General features: G+C 37.1%; 1 protein-coding gene across 3 annotated transcripts in view; it reads right to left on the bottom strand.

The window, feature by feature from the left end:
* Nucleotides 1-22,954, bottom strand: part of LOC144957184 (two pore potassium channel protein sup-9-like) — a 214,281-nt gene that overhangs the window by 1,071 nt on the left and 190,256 nt on the right. The window lies entirely within an intron of this gene.

The raw sequence follows: 22,954 nt of genomic DNA, 5'->3' as shown, positions 1-22,954 counted from the left end.
CTGACACTAGAACCAACTAGGACTTTTAGTTTGGCGTCATTTCTTAGTTTTGTGCAGCGTCCAGTGAGTGGTCGTTAGTAGAGCTCAAGGAATCAAGTAATTCTTTTGGTTGAACTGTTGAATACAACTCACGATTTGTTTTCTTTTGTGTCTAAAGACTTGTCTTTTGACGTCATTTTTTGGTCAGTGTCAAGCTATACGGTAACGATAGCTATGCTAGAACCTTTTAGGACTTGTAGTTTGACGTCATTTTATAGGTTTATGCAGGGACTTTAGTAGAGCTCAAGGTAACAAGTGATCCCATTGGTTGAACTATTGAATACAACTCACGATTTGTTTCGTTTTGTGGCCAAAGACTTGTCTTTTGACGTCATTTTTGTATCATTATCAGGCCATGAGTTTAATAATTATTTTTTTTAATCAGGACATCATTACTTGTTAAAGCAATTTTAGCAAAACCAGCAGTGTGATGGTGAAAAAAAGTATGTGTTGATCTCTTACGTTTTGTTTCTATCAAGATGCTGGTTCGGATAAGTTTCTATCAAGATAGGCAGAGATATCTAGAGAGACGTTTAGCGATAAAAAGTAAGAAAGAAAGTAAGAGAGAGAAAGAGAGAGAGAGAGAGAGAGAGAGAGAGAGAGAGAGAGAGGTGGGGGGTTATCCAGTTATTGAAGTATATTATGAAGAAAAACAACGCAAACTAAGTGTCTTTATAAATAATAGAATATGTATTCTTACGACAGCAAAACAGAGATAGAGTAAGAGGTATCGAAAGAGAAAGAAAGAAAGAGTGTGAGAGAGAGAGAGAGAAAGAGAGAGAGAGTGAGAGAGAGAGAGATAGATATATGAATATTCAGACATTGAAAAGTATGAATAAAAATATAGCAGAAGGGGTGTCGAGATATGTATCAAGATGATAAGGATCCCTAGAGAGATAGGGATAGAGGGGTGTGTGTGAGAGAGAGAGAGAGAGAGAGAGAGTGAGAAAGAGAGAGGGGTGAGAGAGAGAAAGAGAGAGAGAGAGGGGGGGGGAGAAAGGGGAGATTAAGAGAGAACTGAACATTCGCAGTTATTGATGAATAAATAAAGAAGAATGTCGGAACAAATAATAATATTAATGATAACAAGAGAGGGATAGAGGGGTAGAGAGGATGAGAGAGAGAGAGAGTGAGAGAGAGAGAGAGAGATAGAGATAGACAGAGAGAGAGAAAGGGGAGGGGAGGGAGAAAGGGCAAATAGATTGATGGAAGAGATAGGGGTACATAGAGTACATAAAATATCCATCCAGCCTTTAGGCAGCCGTATTCCGTTAAAAATCACTTCTTAAAAATTTGAGCAGAAAACTCGTCCTTCAAATATCGATCAATTGAACTGACCCTCATCTTGTCGAAAACTATCAAAGCTAGGGCAACCTTGATGACTTTCGTCAAGTCCCAGGATTGAGAATTTGACACAATAGTGGGTCATTTACATTGATCGATATAATTTGAAGGACGAGTTATTTTTCTGGCCAAAACTATTTAAGATGTGTCTTGTCGGAGTACTGCCCGTTCTATTGACTGGTTGGCATCGCAGATCGTTGAGAGTTGGACAATGGTGAAGGTTAGGCTGGAACAGAAAAGTGTGAGGGAATGTGGGTGGGGGGGGGGAGGGCGGGAAAGGGGGGGGGGAGGGGGGGGGAGGGGGGGAGGGCGGAAAATGGGGGGGGGGGGGGGGGGGGGAGGGCGGGAAAGGGGGGGGGGGAGCGGGAGGGGTTAGCGGAAGCCAAAAGAAGAGTGAAGCCATGGGTTGGAAATTGATGGTTCCCTTTCTCAGTCTGGAGGTCCCGATAGCTCAGTAGTCACACACAAGCAAACGGATGGGTCCTAGATGAAGTCGAGATTTTTTTTTCTAACCCTCTTTTCCAATTGACAGTTACTGACTGTGTAGCTGGATCAGTTAGGTCTGGCGGAAAGTCCGTTCCAATAAATGAGCGTTCTAATCCGAAGAGTAACATGCATGTGTTTGCTTCTATTCGTTAAAACTAATTATAGTAACAAGAGTGAATTTAAGATATTATAATATGGTCACTTTTGAAGTTGACATTGGCCATGAAGACCTGCAAATATGTGCAGGTTGGGCAGCCCGGATCACCACAGCTTGTTTAATTATTTTTTTTTATCAAAACGGAGACATGAATGGAGTGTTTGGTTTGACACTTGTTGACTAGCGATGAGAGAGTCACCACCCATAGTGGCTTGTACTCTTGAGCAAATTGCGGTCAGCAGTCTCCACGTATCACGATCTTTTGCGCATGAAGTCTGCGCTGCTTTTAAAATCACTTTTGGCCGTTCTTAGATTATCTAAATAATATGTCATTCTTTGTCTTCCTCTAGCTCTCTTTCCTTCGATCATCCCAGATGTTACCAACTTTTCTATTCCGTCTCTTCTTCACATATGTCCCAGAAACCTTAACTGCCTCTTTCTGATGGTATTTATCAACTTTCTTCCCTTTCTCAGCTTCGCCATCACTCCCACGTTCGTATACTTGTCTGTCCATGATAATCTTAACATTCTTCTATAAATCTCAAATGCCTCTAACCTCGTAGTACATTCTTAGGCAAGCGTCCGCGTTTCACAATCGTATAAAAGATTACTACCCTGGGAACACCTGTATTTTTTTTTTTTTTTAATGGCTAGAAAACTGATCCTTCAAATATTTATCAATCTAGATGACCCTCATCTTGGCAAAAATAAAACTCTCAAAACAGGGATCTCGCGAGGTGTTTAAACGTCCCAGGTTTGAGAAATGTGGGTCATTTTAATCGATCGATATTCGAAGAACGAGTTGTCTCGAAAAAATTATTTTTTAATGTGTTTTGTTTTTGTTTTTGTTTTTTGGGGTTTTTTTTTTTGTTGTTTTTGGGTTGTTTTTTTTTTTTTTTTTTTTTTTTTCAGAGCACGGTATTTTTGTCTAGTGACCTTCATTTCACATTTAAGGGGAAAGAATCAAGAAATAAACAATGGAGCAAGGGGAAATCACTACCCTCGATAAGTCACTTACCTCCCCTATCTTATCTCAATCTTAGATGATATTAAAGGCCGAATTTATCTTATTTTCTTTTTTGTTGTTTTGTGACGTCACACCAGTGATAAATCTTGTTTAGTCTACGCCAAGGATCAAATAAAAGGAATATTGTTGTTGTCGGGATGATATGCTGTTGGTATTGATAAACAAGTTGAGGTGGCAGAAATGAGGATGTTAAGATGGTCACTTGGCTGGACAAGAAAATATAATGTGAGAAATGAACGACTTTCAAAAGTTTACTGGAGTGAAGATGTATCAATAAAGATGAGAGAAAATAGATTGAAATGGTTCGGACATGTTAAGAGACGAGAGAGTGAGTACGTGGGAAGGAAAGTTTTTGACTTACAATTAGCGTGTAAGAGGAAAAAGCGACGCCCAAAAACTAGATGGTTGGATAGGGTAAAGGACGATATGAAGAGGAGGATGATGCTACAAAGCGAGATTCATGGAGATAGACTTGTTAATCGAGTTTAGTTTTGTTCTTGTTGTTGGTGGTGGTGGTGGTGGTGAATTGTTTTTTGTTTGTTTTTTTTTTTTATTGGTTTTTTTTTTATTGATCCGTTTACGGCCATACTATGGAAAAACGTCAATTTCTAAAAAAATGGCCAGGAAACTCGTCCTCCAATAATCGATTAATTTAAACGACCTCCACATTGGCAAACATCGGGCCTCTATGACATTTGGGATGAATTTCTTTTTCATTATAAGGGAGGATTAATACAATGGGAGCGATCTATATTCATGCTTTCGTCCAACCAGGTCATCAATCACGACATGATTTGTTGCGGTTCAACGATTGGAAATATCTTAACAAATGTAACAGGTTGCTTTGTTTATGAAAGTTGTAAGCATACCCATGTGTCAAGCTGAACAAAATGATCAATCGGAATGTTCGACATTTCAAAATCTGTGAATACTTTTCACTATGTGGGTCACTTTGAGCACATTTAGCAATGTGACCAATGACCTCGAGCACATGGAAAGTTAATATAGATCATTCCCATTTCTTACATTGTAAATAACGCAATGCTTCGTGTTTCGTATCATGTTGATTATAAAGTTACTTTTGGGTAACGGGTCTATTCCGATTTAATACCGGTTTGAGATGTATAAGAAGGAATAGACAAAGAGAGAAACAGGGAGAGAGAGAGAGATAGAGAGAGAGAGAGAAAGAGAGAGAGAGAGCAAGAGAGAGAGACAAAGAGAGAGAGAGTGAGTGTGTGAGTGAGAGAGAGAGAGCATGACAGAGAGAGGGGGAAGAGAGCGGGAGAGTTGAGAGGGAGAGAGGGAGAGTGGGAGAGAGAGAGAGAGAGCGAGAGAGAGAGAGAGAGAGAGAGAAATGATGGTGATGATGATGATGATGATGACGGCGACGACGACGACGAAGACGACGACGAAGACGACGACGATGATGATGATGATGATGATGATGATGATGATGATGATGATGATTATGATGATGATGATGATGATGATAATGATGATGATGATGTAAGAAATAGAACACAATAAAAAAAGGAAGAGCTGGAGGAGGAGGAGAAGGAGGAGAGAGAGAGAGAGAGAGAGAGAGAGAGAGAGAGAGAGAGATAGATAGATAGATAGAGAGAGTAAGAGAGAGAGAGAGAGAGAGAGAGAGAGAGAGAGAGAGAGAGAGACAAAGAGAGAAACATAAAGAAGAAAAAGGTTAGATGAAAAAAAAAAGAAAAAAACACAAAATGGAGATAGAAAAAAGCGATACAAAGCGTGTTTGTACATTGTCAACACCGAGTGATGACCGGTGAGAAATTTGGTCAGTCTTGTTTGAACGGGGATCTCAAGATTGGCTGAAGAGTGTTTTGACTTCGTGCAAGACTTGTGGCACTCCAGAACATTCTGTGTAACCAATGGGATGTCCCGGTGTGTCATGTTATTCCAAGGAAGATGAGGAAATTAAACAAATATTATTATTATCTATATTATTATTGTCATATTTTCCTATACAACGCGCGATTGATGACCGAGTTATAGATAGACAGAACGAAGATGACGTCACATAGGTCTTTGGTATTGTTTTGTTGCCATCCAGCTTTATGAGTAATTCTCACTAAACTGACTGTATTAACCATACTATAAAAGTTCATGGTACACATAGTTTTGTGTGTTGGTCCGTTATACTTCCTGATGAGACAATGTTGTGAGTTTCTTAGCACATGCATACATACAAACATACATATATACATACATAAATTTCACAGTCAATCAATCTCATTCATATTATTTACGATTCCTAGCTGTGTCACAAAGGACATCGTTGGCTACACACACACACACACACACACACACACACACACACACACGCATACCGACACGACACATCGACACAATGACGAAATCGAGGTTGACATTTAAACGCCACACGCCACTCACTCTAACACTTCCGGTTGCATGTGGTCCATTGATTTCCTGGCATGGATAATTGGATGTTTCTCTTAAAAATCCAAAGATTGTTTTTTTTTTCTTTTCTTTTCTATTTTAAGGGTAGGATTTGGTACTAGATAGTTGTAATAGCGCCACAAAGGCGTCGTGTTCCGGCCAGGCGGAGTTGTCGTACCAGTAAGGTCGCGGGTTCGAGCCCCCATCGCCGCCGCAGATTTTTAAAATCTCTATTGTCTTCTAGCACTTTCCTACTCACTTCATTTCTTGTTGTTATGAATGTAATACTAGCACGTTGACAATTAACTCTCTCCTTACCATACATTTTCCGAATTTTACCCAAAATTTTACACCCACTCGAAACAAAAATGGATTTATTTATTCAAACAGAAAAGCAAAAAGCACATTCTATTACAATATTCTTCAGCAGAATAAGCTCTACAAGACAGTGTCAAGTTTTTATAGATAAAACAAGATATTCTCTTTAGATGTTGTGATGTAGGCAAGAAATCAGAATGAGAAAATTGTCGGTTGAATCGTACCGAATGTGACAATTTTCCAATAGTTGATAAGCAAAGGGTTAATAAGAGGTCGACGTCGGGGCAACTTATATTGTTTTGCTTGTTTGTTTGTTTGTTTTTGTTTTTTTTTTTGTTTTTTTTTTCATTGATTTATTTTTCTGCGTTGTCTGCCACTATTCATACACGCCAGAGATAATTGGGCAATCGTCACCACAAAAATCAAGAGGAAGCGCTAAAGCTGCGAAGTCGGCTGATATAGAAGGTGGAGAGTTTAAGCCAAGCTATCTCAGAACTACATCGAAGACGTCCTGGAAGAAATAGAAGCTCGGGCAGGCCCACAAGGACCTCTTCTAGTGACTGTGAAGCGCAGAAAACTGTCTTGGTTTGGACACCATACTCGGGCCGATAGCCTGAGCAGGACAGTCCTACATCAGGGCACAGTCGAAGGCCAGCGCAGAAGAGGGCGCCAAAAGAAGATGTGGCTGGACAATATAAAAGAATGGACAGAGATGTCGGTTCCGGAGCTGCTACATAGGGCTAGCAACAGGCAGGCATGGAGGAAGACTGTAACTTCTGCTTCACGCTAGTCCCCACGACGACCATCCGGTCATGGGATTGAGTGAGTGAGTGATCTCAGAACTAAGAAATATTGCAGTGCCCTCAGTACTAAAGTCACACCAAGATCTTGACAGCCTAAAAACTCTGGCCCAGGTCCGTGACCAATTGAAATGATTAATAACATGGATGGAGATATACTCATCGATGACTGAATCACGCCATTCTCAGCAACCGGCATTCGGACTGCGAGGCTGGCAACCACTACTATCTCAGTCCAGCTCCGATCCCGTTCCTTTAAATTGTAAGGCGAGTACTCTACAATCTGGGCTATTGAAAACCTTGAGAATAATTTCATTGTCTTAAGATTAATCCACTGATATGTAAAATATCGGTTATTTCTATCTAACTTAAGAAAAATAAAAAAGAACAGAAAACAATCCAGTCCGTCCGATTTCTATTAAGCCAAAACAGTCCACAACAAGTGAGCAGGCATTTCACACCTCGGTGCTTTTGTCTCATCAATTCTGTTTGACGGGCCCAAGAAGCCATAATATTACGACAGTAGTTCTTATCGACGTACACTTATTTGCAGGTCTGATAACCCAATTTATTATGGGCTCATTGTTGTAATGGAAATCTCAACAACAACAAAAAAGTCGCAATATATTGTCCATTACGACAATCTTAAACTAGGTCTGGAATTGTGTTCAGGTCTGGTTTAGATATTTATTTCCCAACGTGTCCTATCTCTTCTAGACAGTAATTCCTTTATTCATCCCCGCCACAACGGGAAACTTGTCTTTCGGGTCTATTCCAAGAGAAGACTGGAATAATCCAGTTTTCAGCAACAGTGCAGCGCCAGCTAAGTGAGCTAAGGCGAGGTGACTTGCTCAAGGCCAGACAACGAGGCGAGTAATCGAACTCGGTACCTTTCGGGGAATGCAAATGTTGCTGCGGAAGCTCGAAGAAATAGATACAATAATCAAATGAAATAGATACTTCAAACACTTATAATCTGGACGTTTCGAGTTTCCCCTCTTGTCAACAAAACACGACGAATGAGACACCACTACAGACGATTGAGTAGTGAGTGGCGTTGTTAACAAAGTTGTTCTTCCATCTCTCAATTGCTTTGAGCAAGTTTAGTGGATATTGCATGCGCAATATATATATATATATATATATATATATATATATATATATATATATATATATATATTATATATATCAGGGGCGGTTGGTCACATTGTATTTAAGGCGGCACAAATCCGAAATACAGAATCAAATTTTATTGGTCTAGTTAATTTAACTTAATTTGACCTACTTTGTATGTGTGTGTGTTGGTATGTGTGTATGTGTGGAGGGCGGTATTGCAATTGTTTGCATATATGTGCGTGTATTTGTGTGTGGTGATGTGTGTGTTGTGTGTGTGTGTGTGTGTTAGAATATTAACGAGACTTACTCACAAAAGAGCATCAATTATCTTGGACAAAACTTGTCTGGTAACTTTCACCTGTTCATTATAACGACTCACAGACGCAGCATGTCCTGTTTCCAACTGATTTCTTATATCTACAACGTTGAAAAGTTTATATTTAACAGCATCTGTGACATGGCTATTTGATTCAGAATGTTTCTTCAGTGCCTGAGAGATGTGCGCAATATCACTGAATCCTCCTGTTGTCCGTTATAGCATACATCACCAAAAATCAAGCAATAAAAACAATGAAGCGTTTTACGGCTTTCACTGGCAGTAAGCCATTCAACATTTTAAAAATAATCATTATTCAATCGGCGCTGTCTCCTCGGTGTTTAGAAACTAAGTTAAAATTCACTGGTTTGTGTGGACCTAAATCTTTCACCACTATTTTCTCTTGAGGGGATAAGTGTCGGAATTGATTATCAATTAAAAAATCAACATGATTCATGATTGGTTACAAATTACAGAAATAACTTTTTAAAATAAAATGATTCAAGATAAAAACAGGTAGGTTTCATAAACAATGACAACAGCGATAATACATTTTCTCTGAAACTAACGATAACGGTATGACACACAACTTTAGAATAATAGAATTAAAAATCCACATTTAATTCCAAACGCAAAGCACTTGTTAACTTCACACACAATCAGCGACATCTTTATAATTATACTATTATTAGTATTAGACAATGCACACAATACAAGTTGAGTAGGGATCGTTGGGAGTGTGCGGGGATGAAGGACTCCGTGGGGTCAGGGATTTTTATTTATAGTACCATGGGGCTCTTCTCGGTGCATACTTTGTTTACTGTTCTTTTTTATATTTAATATATATTTAAGCAAAACAAACAATGATAAAATATATATTTATTGCCATTCTCTTCATCCGTATATCTAAGTGAAGCAAAGCCTCTTCTTTCAGTGATAAAACTGATATGGTTTTAATTTATCCCAAGTAGGACCTCAGGGCGTGCATCGCTAGATTGGCCGTCTTGGCCTAATTATTTTAGCAGTGAAAGACAATAGTTAGTTGGGGAGGGAGGGTGGAGGGAGATTGGGAGTAGTAACTAACTTTCTTCAAGGTACAACGGAGTATAGGATAAGGACAGGACGGCCAAACGAAGACTGGCTCATATAAACAAAAAAAACTTCCCCACCACACACAACCTCCGCTCATTGTCACCCCGCGCAGGCAACGGGGAAAGATGAAACGTGCCGAGATTTGAAAATTTATGATATATTAATTATAATATTAGAGTATAGAAATGGTACTAGTTAGATACAAAAAGTCAATGACATGAGTTATATTATATAAATAATAAACATTTTAAATATAGATAATATATAATGATAGTCAAATCAGTTTAATATTGATGATTTCATCTACTAAAATAATAAAGTTATATAGCTCGAATGAACTGTAAATGCTAAATTTTACAAGATCACTACAATGTATTTTCGTAAAACTAGAAACGACGCTTTATATTAGCAATATATTAAATCGTTACCAGGACCAATTTATATAAACGAGCTACGTTAGAGATCAATTTGATAACCAGAGTAGTTTTTGCGTAAAGGGTTTTCCAAGGATTCAACTATGCGCGGAACGAGGGGAGGCTCGAACTCAGGACCTTCCAACCCAAAAGCGAGTGTCATACCACTAGACCACATAGCAGCATTCTCCAACAGCAGTCATACAACAAGACGTATATAATTATAATTAGAGACTTCTACGCGATCCTGGCGTAGTGACTCGATCCTCCAGTCAAATGCAAGAGGCCGATCGGGGACAAAGAGAAATCCCAAACTTACTTCTGGTCTCTGTCAAAGACAGGGGGACGTGATGCTGGAATCTGTAGTGCACTCGCAAAATATCTTTATCATTTCGACCAAAGTAATAAAACTTCAAAATACTCTACCAGTGGATACATTTGATGACTGACTTGACAAAAATTCTTAAATTTGAGACTTCAAAACAAATTCTAAAATATGTCGTTAGACAATTTAGAGGTTTATGAATTTGGTTATTTGAGGAGTTAACAATTTTATTGCTCTACTAGTAGTTTAAATATAGATAATAGCATTAGTTACAATTTAATTTTAAAAAGACGTTTTAAAAGTATGAGACAGAATAATGGTCCAGCAAGCCGACAGGGATACTTGGGGATATACGAAAATGTGACCCTCCGTCTCAAAACGGTATTATGTCGGGATGATTCAGACCCCAAAAAGTGAATTTAGAGACAGATTGATGAGAAATTAGACCTTAGAAGTTTTTGCAATGCAAGAAATAGTCTTTATACTTCACCAGAACATACAGAAATTAAACCCAAGTTGGATATTTGTGGCTATGAATTCAATTTCCCTTACCGAGCGGATCCCGACATAATACCGCTTCGATACGGTGGGTCACAAATATCTTGGGGGTCCGATTATTATTCGAAGTTTTCTTTCACTGCAAAATTATAGTATGAGCAAAATACAACCTTGGAAAAAAAAACATTCTGAAAGGCTTGTGTTGGCGTCACTCGGCACTTTGTTATTGCTTTTAGAAAGAAGGCTGGGTGATTAGTTCTAAATTCTCTATAAAAGCCTATAACCGTCAAAGATAACGCATAGTTTTGTGTGTTAGTAAGGTTTGATATGGTGAACAAACTAACGAGTATTTTAATTACGCACATAGCATAAATACGCTATAAAATTGTGTATCGGTGATTATTTTTTGGGGACAAATTAGGAGATATTAAACAAAAATGTATTTTACATATTCCAACCCTCTCCCTAAATAGTAAAGCGCAATGAAATCATATTTAGATTATAATAGTAATTCGTGAAATCAGATTATAAATTGTTGCGTTAAATTTCACTAAAAATCTGATTCTTTAAAATAAAACATCATTTGAATGTTTTTAAAGATGTCTTTTATTCTAAGATGACGAAATAGGAATCGATTGAGGGCCTAGAATTAACCATTTCTTACAGTCTTGCGTTTTGGAATTCGAACTTTGTTCCCAAGGCGCAATAAAAGCTCCTGCATTGGTTGAGAGTACGTCCGGAATTCCAAAAAAGTAAGAGTGAAAGAATCGTATATAATCGATTTACCAAACTATACCATAGATTAAAAACTAATATCAAAAGGTTAAACTGGCTTCTTTTTATGTGTTGGTAACAATTATATTGTTCGTAGATATTTTACCAAAATGTATAATAATAATATTAATAATAATAATAACAATAATAATAATAAATGGCATTTATATAGCGCTTCACCCCGTTGTCACAGGCTCTAAGCGTTTTACAGTGATATAAGACAAAACATATTACAGTGAGACAAGTTTGATGGAAACGTGATACGAATTCAATTTAACAACAACAAAATATGAAAATAATATTGCAACATTATGACGTAAAAAGATAAAGCTTTAAGCGAGATTTGAACGTGGTCAACGAATCCGAGCATCTCACGTGCGATGGGAGAGAGTTCCAAAAATGGGGGGCCGAAAATTGAAAAGACTGTTCACCTATTTTACGCAATGGCATAGGTTTGACAAGGATTGATTGGTCATTGCTTGACCTCAAGTTTCTATTGGGGACATATATGTTTAGACGGTCTTTAATATAGGAGGGACTGTTGGTGCTCAGGGATTTGTAGACAACAGTACAAATCTTATAGGCAACTTTATCAGTAGCAATTGGAAAAAAACGTATGGTGTAAAAAAACTGGCCCTATAGATAGTATGCGCTTGGTTAAGAAGCTCACAACATTGCCACCCGGAAGTATAACGGACCAACACACAAAACTGTGTGTATCCATGAACGTTTATAGTCAGGTTAATACAGTTCAGTGAGCATTACTCATAAACGCGGATGGCAAAAAACAATAACAAAGACCTGAGTGACGTCATCTTCGAACTATCTTTTTTGCATTGGATGTGTAAAACCACTCATCAGGAGGACTGGATACACGCATGTGTAATTCATTTTCTTGTTTCAGAGTGACGGCATCTTATTTTTCTTGTCTAAATATAAAAAAATGCTGGTCGTCAATAAAGACCATCCGAGTACGGTGACTGAATGTGAGAAAAGAGCCTTTTCCAAGGACTCAACTATGCGCCGAGCAAGTCTCTAACCCAGGACCTTTCGATCAGAAAGCGAGTGTCATTCCACAAGACCACATAGCCGCATATATATATATATATATATATATATATATATATATATATATATATATATATATATATATATATATATATATATATAAGCCCCATTACTATATTTTGATAATATTTAAAGTCGTAGAGGAAAAATAACGTAAACACGACGAAAACAACAGATGATCTGGTTGGTATGCAGACTGCAGCCTCTAATAAATGGACTAGCAAACAGCTACAATTTGCAATTCCATTTCGTCACCGGGCCCGACAACAGACGACGGGCTTAATGTCCAGGCCCGTTGGGACCACTCCAGTCGTCTTAACTAAGTTTGGATGCATAATGAATGTCGTACATACGTCATTAGCGATTCCACGACTCGTTTCTTCCACTACAACTACTGCATACTATTATTACTACTACTTAACCAATCCCTGAAAAGGCAGAGTTTATTATTATTATTGTTGTTGTTGTTGTTATTATTATTATTATTATTATTATTATTATTATTATTATTATTATTATTATTACTATTATTATTATTATTATTATTATTATTATTATTATTATTATTATTACTATTATTATTATTATCATTATTATTATTATCATTATTATTATTATTATTATTATTATTATTATTATTATTATTATTATTATTATTATTATTATTATTATTATTATTATTATTATTATTATTTTTACAAGACCCGAGAGACGGCCAGTTCATCTAAGGACCTGGGACTGCCACAAGATAAGACCAACAATAATAAGAACATATTTTTTGTTTCCCTTTGTTAGTGGCCAATGATGGATAATAAACATTAAAAGAACGTGTAATTGTACCATACTATCTAAAACAGCATAAATCCGATTTCCTTTTATTGTCAATAGGATTCAATAGTCGTAACGTCACTTCCTTCCTAATGACGCATGTAACTTAGCAACACTGGCTCTAAACTATCGGAACAATGGCGGACGCCCGTATGAAATATTTCTCCGTCGAGCATAGAAGTGTATCCAGAGGAAAAAAAACACATAAATTTGATCATGTTTTGACTTTTACACATTCTGGTCACAAGACATATGAAAAGTTCTAGCCAGCTTGAAGATTAAAAAGTAATGATTCTCTTTGTTTAGAACCAAGATGGCCGCCGTTGCTGAGTGGCGTGACATCAGACTACTGAATCCAATTTCTTGCTTTATTCATTGCTTATTGTATTGTTAACTCACTCAACCCTAACACCGACTATATCCGTTGTTTACCCCGGTTACTTTTACTCCATGCCTATTTATTACATTTTTATGATACAAAGTATAGGCGTAGAATCAAAGCCAATGTTTTTAGTTTTTTTACTATCTATGTAAATGTTAAATTTTAATACATTTTTCCAATTTTGAAAAGTAGCAAAAATATCTAGGATTGAGTGAGTTAAGGTTATAGATAGAATGAAGTTGACGTCACTCAGGTCTTTGTTATTGCTTTTTTGCCATCCATGTTTACGAGTAATTCTTACTAAACTGTATTAACCCGACTATAAACGTCAAAGTTACAGATAGTTTTGTGTTGTGGTCTGTAATACTTCCGGATGACAATGTTGCAAGCTTCTTAGCCAAGCGCATACTATATATCCTTAGACAGCTATTTGAACCATTAATCATTGCTGTTTAAGAATTTGATGTGATATGCAATGGGAAAATCATAGGATTTGCAGACTTCTATATAATCTAATTCTAATACGCTTGTGCACTATGTGGTCTAGTGGTATGACACTCGCTTTCGGATCGGAAGGTCCTGGGTTGGAGCCTCGCTCGTCGCATTGTTGAGTCCTTGGAAAAGACTCTTTACTCACATTCTCTCACCATACTCAGGTGTAAAATGAGTACCTGACCGTTAGCAGCGTTGTCTTTGTCCGAAAAATTGTAATATCGCCTAACAGGCGGCATGCCCCGTCCTACACGTTAAATGCTGCTGTTGACCAGGGACACGTTGTAAAGCGCTTTGAGCACATTTAGTGGATATTGCGCTATATAAAAGCTCAATTTTCAATTATTAGGGAGATTCTGTGAGAGCAGGAGCTGACAACGTACTTTGTGTGGAGAATTATTACATAAAATATTCTTAAATGAAAAATGTAACCTTAAATACTACATTACAATGATGACAATCATGATGTTGATGATGATGATGATGATGATGATGATGATGATGATGATGATGATGATGATGATGATGATGATGATGATGATGATGATGATGATGATGATGATGATGATGATGATGATGATGGTGATGATGATGATGATGATGATGGTGATGATGGTGAGGATGATGATGATAGATGATGATGATGATGATGATGACGATGATGGTGATGATGATGATGATGATGATGATGATGATGATGATGATGATGATGATGATGACGATGATTGTGATGATGATGATGATGATGATGATGATGATGATGATGATGATGATGATGATGATGATGATCATGATGATGATGATGTCGACGACGATGATAATGACGACGACGACGATGATGATGATAACGATGATAACGATGATGACGACGATGGTCATTGTAACGAATAATACGATGATCGTAAAGGGATCGAAGACGATAATCTATTTGATATGATAATTCAGACCCCCCCCCCCCCCCCCTAAAACCTCAAGTATCGAATCAGAGCGAAGAGACCAACAAAATCCATAACGAAGTTTGAAGTGTGGAAAGAAATTGTTTTCCTAAGGTCTCTTCAAAATCTCAAAAGTAAATATTTGCTTTAAAAAATCCCACACAAGCGACACCAATCAAAGACACTATAGATACTCCAACATCTCACTCACCCCTCCCCCCACACACACACCCCACTTCACCCCCCCCCCCTCCCAACCCCCTTCCCGCCATATCAAATCAATGATCACGGGCAGACGATTTCTAATCCTATTGATCATGTCTGGGAAGATAAATATTTAGAAGAATATTCAGAAATTCTGCGTTAGAACGAAGCACACGTTGACAAAACGTCATTTTTTTTTTCTCACTCTTATAGATAGTTCGAAGATGACGTCAATCGGGTCTTTGTTATTGTTTTTTGCCATCCGCGTTCATGAGTAATGCTCACTGATCTGTATTAACCCGACTATAAACGTTCATGGATACACACAGTTTTGTGTGTTGGTCCGTTTTACTTCCGGATGGCATTGTTATGAGCTTCTTAGCCAAGCGCATACTATCTATAGATAGTATGCGCTTGCCTAAGAAGCTCACAATAGCATTGCCATCCAGAAGTATAACGGACCAACAAACAAAACTATGTGTAAACATGAACTTTTATAGTCTGGTTAAAACAGTTTAGTGAAAATACGCTTCAACAGTCATGACGTCACTTCCCTTGTAATGATGCATGGTAACTTAGTAACTGGCTCTAAACTATCGGAACAATGGCGGACGCCCTTATGAAATATTTCTCCGACGAGTATAAAAGCGTATCCGGAGGGGAAAAAAACATTATAAATCTGATCATGTTTTGACTTTTACACATTCCGATCACAAGACATATAAAAATTAGCCAGCATGAAGAATAAAAATTAAAGATTTTCTTTGTTTAGAAGCAAGACGGCCGCCGTTGCTGGGCGACGTGACATCAGACTATTGAATCCAATTATTCATAAACGTGGATGGCAAAACTAATAACAAAGACATAACTAACGTCATCTTCGTTCGATCTATACTTTTAATTCACTTATTTTCGACTCGTAGATATGCAGGTCTGACATCCGAACGCACTTAAGGGGCCTAGTTCAACATTGTGGTTTTGGACAATACTTTGCGTAATTAAAACAAAAATAAAACAAAAAAACAAAAAACATTTCCATGATAACAATGCTGCCGTTTTATTAAAGAACACAGTATATGCTATATATGGTTAACATTGCATATACTGTGTTTTTAAAAAACAACGGCAGAATGACCCCATGCTGAATTGGGTTATCAGACCTGCAAATAAGTGCACGTCGCCTATTGTTTGTCTCACCGCTTCGATTCGATCTATAGCTAGTCTTACGTAGGAATGAACGTGACGAAGAAAATTAAGAATACAGTTCATTTTTTTAAAATTGTGCAAGAGTGCAAAAAATAAACAATTTTTCATTATTTGGGAAAACCAAATGGGAGTGATCTATATTCATGTTTTCGTCCGACCAGGTCATCAATCACGTGATTTGTTGCTGTCCAACGATTGGATATTTCAGAACAAATGTAAACACACTGCTTTTGTTTATGAAAGTTGTAAACATACCCATGTGTCCAGCAGAACACAATGACCAATCGTAATGTTAGATAGTTCAAAACCTGTGAACACTTTTCACCTGAAGGTCACTTTGAGCACATTTTGCAATGTGACCAATGACCTCGAGCACATGGAAAGTTAATACAGATCATACCCATTTCTATCGAAGTTCCCAAAACACTTTTTATCAGCTTTATCTCTTAATCAGTAAACGTGCCATATTCAGTAGAGAAAAAAAAAACTCTTATTAAAAATATGGCCAGAAAATCGATTCAAATGGCCCACTCTTGAGCGGCTATGTGGTCTTGTGGTATGATACTCGCTCTCGGTCCGAAGGCCTTGGGTTCGAGCCTCACTAGGAGCATAATTGAACCATTGGAAAAGTCTCTTTACTCAAATCATCTCACCATACTCAGATGTAAAATGAGTACCTGGTCGTTGACAAAGTTCGAATGAATTATAAAACGCAAGAGTGTAAAAATCATTTATTCTGGACCCCTCAATCGATTCTTATTTCGTCATCTTTCAATAAATAAAGATATCTTTGATAACCTTTAAATGATTCTTCTTTTAAAAGAATCTCAAGTCTTAGTGAAATTTACGCTTGATAATCTGACGTCACAAATTATTATTGTAAACATGGTATCATGACGCGGTACTATTTGGGGAGAGGGGTAGAATAAATTGCACTTATTGGGTCTCGCCTCTCCACCTCGGGGCTTCCCGCTGATCGAGCTGAATTAGGGGTATGACACAACCGTTAACAGTACTAATGGTGAATGATGGAATGACGTAACTATTTGTGAGGGTGGGGGGGGGGTGTCCATGACGTCACCACACTTTATCCCTTTCTCTATTTTTGGAACACTAACGTCTATTTGTTACATAAGATGTATTTTTCTCTCTTTTATTTGTTGTTTTTTTTTTAAAGACTGTTTACGTAAACTTAGATGGTACTATGAGGAACGTTTTATAGATAGATTTTACTTTTAAAAATAACAACTTAAAGAGCAGGATTTTTTTTTTTGCCTTGTAAGAAATAATTCGGAGACACAACACCATCCAAAAATCACTGCGAGAAGAAAAAGTAGCAGGCAGAAAGGCACGGGGCAAACCAAGGAAGTCCTGGATAGGAAACGTGGAAGCAACAACTGACAAAAAGAGAATCGACTGCCCGGTAATGGCCCTTGAGCGTGAAAAATGGCGTTCCATGACATTCAACCTCTGTAGGGAGACGGAACTCCGGTAGGTAGGGAGTAAGAAATAATTCAGAGGACAGAGAGCCTAGAAAAATATCCCACGATTTTATCAGAATATGAAACGTGTCTCTTTGTTTTTTGGATCGATATATTATGGTTCAGTTTAGTGGAGTAGACCGTAGCCATCGTGAAGTTATGGCCTGACACTGACCAAAAAATGACGTCAAAATGCCAGTCTTTTGCCATAAAAGAAAACAAATCGTGAGTTGTATTCAATAGTTCAACCAATGAAATAATTTGTTTCCTTGATCTCTACTAACGACAACTCACTAGACGCTACACAAACCTAAAAAAAATAACGCCAAACTGCCAGTCCTAGAGGGTTCTTGTGTCATGCTATAGATAGTATGCGCTTGGCTAAGAAGCTCATAACATTGCCATCCGGAAGTATAACGGTCTAACACACAAAACTGTGCGTAACCATGAACTTTTATAGTCAGGTTAGTACAGTTCAGTGAGAACCACTCACAAACGCGGATGGCAAAATACAATAACAAAGGCTTGAGTGACGTCAACTGCATACTATCTATATTATGTTAACGATGGCTACGAGTAGATACACTGCCAAGGTCAAAGTGTTGAAAATCATTTCTACCGTAGCCATCGTTATGTAAAAGATAGAATGCGCTTGGCCAAGGAGTTCACAACATTGCCATCCGGAAGTATAACGGACCAACACACAAACTCTGTGTAACCATGAACTTTTATAGTCTGGTTAATACAGTTTAGTGAGAACAACTCACAAACGCGGATGGCAAAAACAATAACAAAGGCCTGAGTGATGTCATCTTCGAACTATCTAATACTGAAATCCAAAAGGACTGGCCGTTTGACGTCATTATTTGTTTTTTTTTGCACCGCCTTGTGAGTTGTCGTTAGCAGTGCTCATGGAAACAAGTCATTTCATTGGTTGAACTATTGAATACAACTCACGATTTGTTTTCTTTTGTGGCAAAGACTGGCATTTTGACGTCATTTTTTGGTTAGTAACAGGCCATAACTTTACGAAGGCCAAGTTATCAGGCCATAACTTTACGAAGGCCTCGTTTCTACCCATCATTCACTGATTATGATCTACTAAATGGGGACCATAAAACTTTCATAAACAAAGCAGCTTGTTTCCACCATGTATTAAGAAATAGCCAATCATTGGACTGCAGCAAATCATGTGATAGATATCTCCATCGGACGAAAACCTAAAAATAGATCGCTCCCATTTAGGAACACCCTCAAGATAGATAAGTATTTATTATTGTTATTTTTACACGTAATTTTGTTTCGTTCCGCACTCGATGATATTAGTTCACGCTCGCGGAGCTCGGCTGCCATGTTTGATATGATGAACTTGATGGAAAATAAACATAATATGTCATTGTGATATAATATTATGATGAAAAGATTGGTACGTTGTGAAGAAGAAAAATGTCGTCTAGTCCTTAACCACCATATTTTTTTGTTTGTTGCTTTAGGTCTCTTCCAACACAATTGAGGTTATATGAGAGACCGCTGAAACAAAAAAAAAAAAAAACAAGCAATCTAACAAAAATAGTACAAATGTAAATCAAAATCACAACCTAAAGATATCATAAGCCAAATTATAAATAACCAAGAACAAACAGGCAGAAGATTTACAGAAAAAAATATCCCCTGTCAAAAATACAATCACAAACCAAAGAAGCAGGATAGGCTAGTAAAGAGAAGAAGAAACGACATCACTATCGGATCGTACACCATGCGAACATCATAGGTATATGATTCAAGGGTGATGCTCCCATCCAACCACCCCCTTAACCACCATATCATAGGATCCATATCGAAAAAATATAGATAGAATTAAGTTGACGTCACTCGGGTCTTTATCCTTGTTTTTTGTCATCCGCGCCAGTAAAAAGGAAAATATATGGGCATCAGATGTAGAATCCAAAAGCATACCATTAATGTACTTAGTTTGAAATCACCTACAAATCTCAACAGGACACGAGCACAAGACCCAACAAAGAGGAATACACTCAAATGCTTACATTATACATTCAAAATAACAAATACAATAATACATAACAGAGAGATGATTTACAAAGAGAAGAAATATCATCTACCAAAACAATAACTATGCATTCCACTGTTTCCCTCCCAGCCAGGACCAGAATAAAACCAAGTAATTTCATTCCAGGACAAAGACAGAAAGCAAGTTGGATAACAGATATAGGGGGATAAAAGACATAGTAAGTACCTCCCTGCCCACTATGGAAGGTCAAGAATCCCACCCAGAATGATGCATTGCGTTAAGTTTTTTAAAAACAACAATACGCTTCAACAGTCATGACGTCACTTCCCATGTGATGACGCATGGTGACTGAGTAATTGGCTCTAAACTATCGGAACAAAGGCGGACGCCCTTATGACATATTTCTCCGACGTGCATAAAAGCGTATCCAGATGACAAAAAAAAAAAACACATTATAAATCTGATCATTTTTTGACTTTTACAAATTCTGATCACAAGACATATGAAAACTTGCCATCATGAAGAATAAAAAGTACAGATTTTAATAATTATTATTATTATTATAATTGTTATCATTATTATTATTATTACTATCATTATCATTATTAGTTGACATTAGACATAGCAGCTTGCCCTTATTGATTTTAATCAAACGTAACACAGTAAAGTTGGTTAACCCACGCTGGTTCCGATAGTGTCTTCGCGTCAATCACACATACGGACTAATTAATGAGACATGTTATAAGCCAAGGGGAGGGGGGGGGTCACTCTGTGATATCTGAAAATGGTATTAATTAGTTCGCTATTCATATATAAGACTTGTCATCATCATCATCATCATCATCATCATCATCATCATCATCATCATCATCATCATCATCATCATCATCATCATCATCATCATCATCATCATCATCACCATCATCATCATCATCATCATCATTACCATCATCATTACCATCACATATGTATAAAACCAAATTATAAAACCAAAACCGTGAAATAATAGTGCTCAACTTTTTGATAAAAGGAGCTATTTATAATATATTTCAAGTATTACCACCCCAACGAAAAAACGTTAAAGACAACGAAATATAACATGTCTCAACCCAATCTACAGTGCGAACGTGACAAATCTCTATCGGTAAAACATTCTTCAATCTACTACAAAAATGCTTCCCTCCCGGTCACGTCCAACACCCCATTATGAACAAAAAAAAACCCCCGTCAAAATAGGATATACCTACATGCCAAACATACAAAACATTATTTCCTCCAACAAAAATCTTCCTTCAAAAACATACACAAACGACACTCTACCACACTAATCGAAGACATTTGGAACATCAAATAAGACAAAAAAACATACAACACAGCATTCCATTATGTAAAATCATCTCCAGAGCACAGTCGCACAGTCCCTCTCTTCTACGATTTGCAACCTTTGCTTAAAAGAAAAATTGTTCATCATCATAAAACCGAACATGGGAACGCATAACAGAAGAAACGAACTAACATCTTCATGCAGACATAGAAACAAACACATTTAATGTAATTTACGAACCACCATAAATACGAAGCCGGAAAACTACGATAAACATAACATTCTACTTTCACTTTCACTTACAGACGAGAGCGAATGCTCGAAACAAAATTGTAGTTGTTGATCAACATATACTTCAAATATTATATATATATATATATATATATATATATATATATATTGATGTTGTTGTTTTACTGATGATGATGATGATGATGACGACGACGACGATTATGATTATTGATTCGTGAACATATTGATATCGTGTTCAGATATCATAAAGCAATATCTATAATATAGCAGAAGTGGATATTTATACTGCTACTGAAAAATAAAGTGAGATTGATTAATTAAATAGTCTGATACTCTACAGATGCTAAAATATGAGACAAAATATTATATTATACAAAAATCAAATTGACCCTTAGGTACAACATTAGTATCTTCTAAAACAACCCACAGTCCTTTCTTAGGTAATATAGAAAATCTTGATACCATAAAATGCACTAAAGGCAAATGGGTATGATCCATCACGACTGTCGTACGCCTAGAACACGGACATCCGTGTTTACCCGACGGTAACAAGAGAAGTTGGGAGAAAATGATACTCCCTGAATAGTCGTCATCCATCACAAATGACGGGAAACCCCGCAAAGTTCACGGTCATTATCCCTACGACTAATTTTATGGAATGGGGGGGGGGGGGGTGTTTCTTTACTTGTTTGTTTATAATTATTATTATTTTGTTGTTGTCGTTGTTGTTGTTTTATTTATTTTTTACGTAATCAAGTAGGTCATTCAATTCATTTGAGTTTAAACGTGACCAAACCACTCAATCCAGTATTGTGTTGGGTTGAAGAGATAATGCTGCAAAGCAAATTATTTTTACATACATCCCCTGTTTTAAGGAAGTACCGATTTTACTTAATCATGATAGTCCAAAAAAAAAAAAAAGAAATGGGGGGGGGGGGGGGCGAAGTGGCCGAATGGTTAAGGCATTTGCCCTGTGATCCGGAAGGTCTGGGGTTTCGAGCCCCGCTTCAGGCACTTTCGGGTTTTCTTCTTCTTCTTCTTCTTCTTCTTCTTCTTCTTCTTCTTCTTCTTCTTCTTCTTCTTCTTCTTCTTCTTCTTCTTCTTCTTCTTCTTCTTCTTCTTCTTCTTCTTGTCATTCTTCTTGTGGACACCTCCAATATTTTCGTGGATTACCCCACAGTTTACATTGTAAACTTGTTAAAACTCTGAACATAAAACTAATATCATGACTTGATTTCAAGAGAAATTCTTCATGTTTGAACGCAAAAAAGACGCTTGTTGGACATTGCCTTGTAAAAATTTATCGTTCGGATCATCTTAAGGGACTTGATACTTAAAATACAAACATCCTAAATTGGGACCATTTGCTCAAACTAATGATGTTTATACATCAGGTATCTTGTAAAAAATATGTTGGTAAAAAAACAAACTTGAAAATCCATTCGTTGCCATGGAAATGGCGGCCATCTTGGAAAACAAAATTATTTGTTTTTACAACTCCACATTTATTAATTCTTCTTTTATTTCGAATTTTAATAATGTTATGAAAAGTTTTAGCATACTTGTAAATAGCTGGCGATTTAATTTAATAAATATTCACTTTCAAAGACTTCAACAAAAA

Source organism: Berghia stephanieae, chromosome 11 (genome assembly GCF_034508935.2).
Source record: "Berghia stephanieae isolate SIO BIC M18660-M18661 chromosome 11, UCSD_Bste_1.3, whole genome shotgun sequence".
NCBI classification, from domain to species: Eukaryota; Metazoa; Mollusca; class Gastropoda; order Nudibranchia; family Aeolidiidae; genus Berghia; species Berghia stephanieae.
This window is presented reverse-complemented; position numbering and strand designations above follow the sequence as displayed.